The sequence below is a fragment of the Canis lupus genome, chromosome X (genome assembly GCF_003254725.2).
Source record: "Canis lupus dingo isolate Sandy chromosome X, ASM325472v2, whole genome shotgun sequence".
In the NCBI taxonomy this organism is placed as follows: Eukaryota; Metazoa; Chordata; class Mammalia; order Carnivora; family Canidae; genus Canis; species Canis lupus.
The window spans coordinates 15,144,285-15,149,349 of record NC_064281.1 but is presented as its reverse complement, the minus strand read 5'-3'; the positions used below and the strand labels follow the sequence as shown (position 1 = coordinate 15,149,349).

Here is a 5,065-nt window from a genome sequence, read left to right as displayed (position 1 = left end):
TCCAGATTAGTCCATCTGTAGATGGGATTTGTGGCCGGCATGTGTTGAGGTTGATGAGAAGATTGTGTGGGATGAGAAGACAGATCACCAATATCTAAGTATAGGAAAAAGACGAGAAGAAGAATGGGAAGTGGCAAGAGAAGAGGACAGGAAACAAGTGGGGTGGTATGTTCCAGTATCCAAGGGAAGGAAGAATTCCAAAAAGAGTCACAAGTTGGGACACCTGAGTGGCTCAGCGGTTGAGCATCTGCCTTTGGCTCAGGGCGTGATCCTGTGGTCACGGGATCAAGTCCCGCAGCAGAACTTCCAACTGCCAGACCCTGCGTCTCTTTGCTTCTGGACTTTCTCTGGCTTCCTAAGTCTGCTTTGCTCATGGACGGTAGGCTGGGAGTGCCGGGAAATTAAGGTGCATCGTTCCCCCTCAAGCAGCTTTCCACCAACAATTTGACAGAAGTTGGTATATAGCTACCCCAGCTCCCTTGCCCCTTAGGTGACATAACTCTGAGATGCATGTCCTATGCCATTTCCCAGAGTTCCCCAGAGCAGGATTAAGCTCTGGTTGCCCATAGCACTAACTTGTGTGATAACGCACACTCTGGTGACTTCCTTCCCTTAGGTTTTCACTTCTTCACTCCTTTGCCTCTATTTCCTGGGCTCACCTCCCAAATAAACTTACGCTTGAATTCTTGTCTCTGGTTCTGCTTCAAGGGGAACCCAAACTAAGATATCTAGAAAGATAAGGCCTGAGAAACATCCACTGGCTCCGACAGTCCCGTTCAATTGGTGATTTGGGTGAAGAGATTGCAAAGGAATAGAGCAGCAGATGCCTCATTTCAGGGAGATAAGGAATGAATAGGAGAGGAATGGTGAAGAAGGCATGCCGGAAGCAAAGTTACCAAAGAAGATGCATAGTCATGACATCACATTTCAGTTCAATATGATTTCATCCCCCTTCCCAACAGTACCCTAGTAGTTTAGGGGCTGACCTTTCTCCCACTCTGCCTTGTCTTGGGGAGAGCTGGTGTCTGCCTGCCCCAGTGGAAATTAACAGGCCAGCTCCCTCACCCTGATGGAGACTGTGACCTAGGCTAGATCATGGGATGCCCTCACCTGGGACTTTGAAACCTGAGTGATAGAAAAATTTGAAGACTGATGAGGGACCACTCAGTGCTAACCAGGCTTTTCCAAGCCTTCTTTTGGTCTCCCAAATCCTTAACAAATTAACTTTTGCTCAAGATTGCCAGAGGCAGTCTCCGCAGCCAAGAATCATGATTAATAAAAGAGGGCTATAACTAAAGATTTTGCAGAATGAAAGCAATTTGTTTCTACTCAGATTTTTTCCTTTTTTATGATTTATAATCTAAAGATAGTTTTATTGTACTTTCATGTTTTTCTCTTTTTTCCCCAGTTTGCTGACATATGATTGACACATAACATTGTGTGAGTTTAAGATGTACAATGTGATCACTTAATACATGCATATATTGTGAAATAATTACAATAAGGTTAGCTAACACATCCATCACCTCTCAGAATTACCTTTTGTGGTATGTGTGGGAGTGGGTGGGTGTGTGGGGTGAACATTTAAGATTTACTCAAGTATATAATACAGTATTGGCTTTTTTTAAAGATTATTTATTTATTTATTTGGGAGCGAAAGTGAGCAAGAGTGGGAGAGTGAGAGAGTACAGGAGCAGTAGGGAGGGGCAGAGGGAGAGGGAAAGACAGGCTCTGCTGGGCAGGGAGCCTGATGTGGAGCTCCATCCCAGAACCCTGGGAATCATGACCTGAGCCAAAGGCAGATGCTCAACCAACTGAGCCACCCAGGTGCCCCTATAATACATATTGTAACTATAGTCACTAGGCTCTGATTAGATCCCCAGAACTTATTCATCTTATAGCTGGAAATTTATACCCCTTGACCAACATCTTCCCATTTCTCTCACCCGCCATAGCCCCTGGCAACCACCATGCTACTCTGTTTCTATGATTTCAGCTTTTTTAGATTCCACATGTAAAATCATACAGTATTTGTCTTTCGCTGTCTGATGTATTTCATTTAGCATAATGCTCTCAAGGTCCATCCATGTTGTCAGAAATGGTAGTATTTCCTTCCTTTTTATGGCTGAATAATATTATATACATATACATATATCTGTGTGTGTGTGTGTGTATATATATATATATATATATATATATATATATCGTATCTTCTTTATCCATTCATTATCCATCAGTGGACACCTAGGTTGTTTCCATTACTTGGTTATTGTTAACAATTTCGCACAAACATGGGGTGCAGATATCTCTTTGAGATAGTGATTTCATTTCCTTTGGATATATACCCAAAAATGGAATTGCTGGTAGTTCTATTTTAATTATTTTGAGGATCCTCCATTTGTTTGCCATAGTGACTCTACTGATTTATATTCCTACAAATATTGCAAGAAGTTTCCCTCTTCTTCACATCCTGCAAACACTGTTCTCTCTGGTCTTTTAGATAATAGTCATTCTGACAGGTGTGAGCTGATATTTCACTGTGGCTTTGATTTGCATTTCCCTGATGGTTTGTGATGCTGAGCACTTTCTCATGGACCTGAGAACCATTTGTATGTCTTCTTTGGGAAAATGTCTATTTGGGTACTTGGCCCATTTTTAAATCAGATTATTTGTTTTTTTATGCGATTGAGTTGCATGACCTCCTTATATATTTTGGATATTGACCCCTTATCAAATAATGTTTTGCAAATATTTTCTCCCGTTCCATAAGTTGCTTTATCATTTTGTTGTTTATTTCTTTTGTTGTGCAGAAGCCTTGTAGTTTGATGTAGTCCCACTTGTTTATTTTTGTTATTGTTGCTTGTGCTTTTGGTGTTCTATCCAAAAAAATCATTGCTAAGGCCAATGTCAAGGAGCTTTTCCCCCATGTTTTCTTTCTTTTTTTTTTTTTTTTTATTTTTTTCCCCCATGTTTTCTTCTAGGAGTTCTATGGTTTCAGGTCTTACATTTAAGTCTTTAAAGCATCTAAATTAATTTTTATGTATGGTATAAGATAGGCATACAATATAAATTTTTGCATGTGAATATCCAGTTTTCCCAACTCCATTTATTGAAGAGACTATTCAGATTTTTTTCTGATTATATAAGAAACCTGTGCTCAGTGTAGAAAGTTGGCAAAGTACAGAAAAGTATTCTGAAACAGAAAAAACCCAACAGCCTCTAATCCCATTACTCAAAGGCAAACACTATTAATTTAGTTGAGGCGATACCACATATGCAATTGAGTATCCAGTTTATAGAGTATGACATACCTTTTTTTTTAACTTAACATTACACCATACATTATCTTTATTTTAACAATAATTTCTCAAATATAACTTTGATGATTCAGAATGCTTGGCCTTATGGATATACCACACTTTTCTAAAAATTTTCCACCATCTCTGAGCACAATGGGGGACTCCTTATAGTCCCAGCTACTCAGGAGGCTGAGGCAAGAGGAAATCCCAAGCCCAGGAGCTCTGGGCTGCTGTAAACTACGCCCATAGGGTGTCTGCACTAAGTTCGGCATCAATATGGTGACCTCCTCCCAGGGAGCGGGGGACCAGCCCAAGTCCCAAATGGAGCAAGTCAAAACTTCTGTGCTCATCAGTAGTGAGATCGCCCCTGTGAATAGCCACTGCACTCCAGCTTGGACAACAGTAAGACCTTGTCTCAAAGAAGTGAAATGAAATGAAATGAAATGAAATAATGAAATGAAATGAAATGAAATGAAATGAAATGAAATGAAATGAAATGCAATGCAATAAATTTCCACCATCATTGAATATTCTGGCTCTCTCAAAATTATACCAACTATAGGAATTTTTTTCTGAAAAATCTTCGTTCATAAATCTTGGCTTGGGCAGCTCTGATTCTGTCCATAGGCATGATTCCCAGAGGTGGAGTTATTGTTTTAAAAAGAATGAACTTTTTAAAAAAAAATATGGAATGCCTCACGGATTTGTGTCATCTTTGTGCAGGAGCCGTGCTAATCTCCGTATCATTTCAGTTTCAGTATATGCTCTGCCTAAGCGAGCACAGGAGTGAATATTAAAAGTACAGGAGGTCTTGTGCTGGAATCACATCCAGTTAACAAGATCCCAATTTATATTTCCTCCAGTGCTCTCGATAGGATTTTTTAAATGACTAATGCCAGGGGCACCTGGCTGGCTCAGTCATAAGAGCATGCTACTCTCAATCTCAGGGTGGTGAGTTCAAGCCCCACAGTGGGTGTGGAGACTACTGAAATAAATAAAACTTTAAAAATAAATAAATAACACAGTTAATGTGGAAAAACAAGTAATCTCATTGAGCGTCTAATTTCTTTGATTTAGATTGACTGAGTCAGTGTCTTTCTTTTTGAATTCCCTATCTTCAATATTTTTCTTAGAGATTTGCATAAACTTTTTATTTTATTTTTAATTTTTTAAAAAGATTTTATTTATTTCTTCATGAGAGACACAGAGAAGAGAGAGGCAGAGACACAGGCAGAGGGAGAAGCAGGCTCCATGCAAGGAGCCTGACGTGGGACTTGATCCTGGGTCTCCAGGATCATGCCCTGGGCTGAAGGCAGCGCTAAACCATTGAACCACCCAGGGATGCCCATACATAAACTTTTTATATATGAAAAATATTAACTCCATGTTACATCTGTGGAAAATATTTTTCTGTTAGTTATGTATCTTTTCAACTGACTGTGTTGCTTTTAGCAATTCAAACATTTTAAATGTTTATGTAGTGAAGTCTGGTGAACTTTTTCCTTATAAAAAATCTTTGAGATATTTTTCATTGTTTTAAGCTTGTAAAGTTCTCCCTCATCCTAGTATTTGATAAATACTCATTTTGAGTATGAGTATTTATCTTGAGTCCTCTGTTTAGTGATATCACTGCTGATGCTTTCTTTTGTTCACCTTTGATTGATGTGTCTTTCTTTTTTTTTTCCAAGATTTTATTTATTTATTCATGAGACACAGAGAGAGGGGCAGAGACATAGGCAGAGGGAGAAGCAGGTTCCATGCAGGGA

The 5,065-nt window shown here is 39.3% G+C and overlaps 1 pseudogene; it reads right to left on the bottom strand.

Annotated features, from left to right (window-relative positions):
* Positions 1-3,979: 3,979 nt before the first annotated feature.
* On the bottom strand, positions 3,980-4,079 carry LOC112656020 (U6 spliceosomal RNA; annotated as a pseudogene).
* Positions 4,080-5,065: the final 986 nt, after the last annotated feature.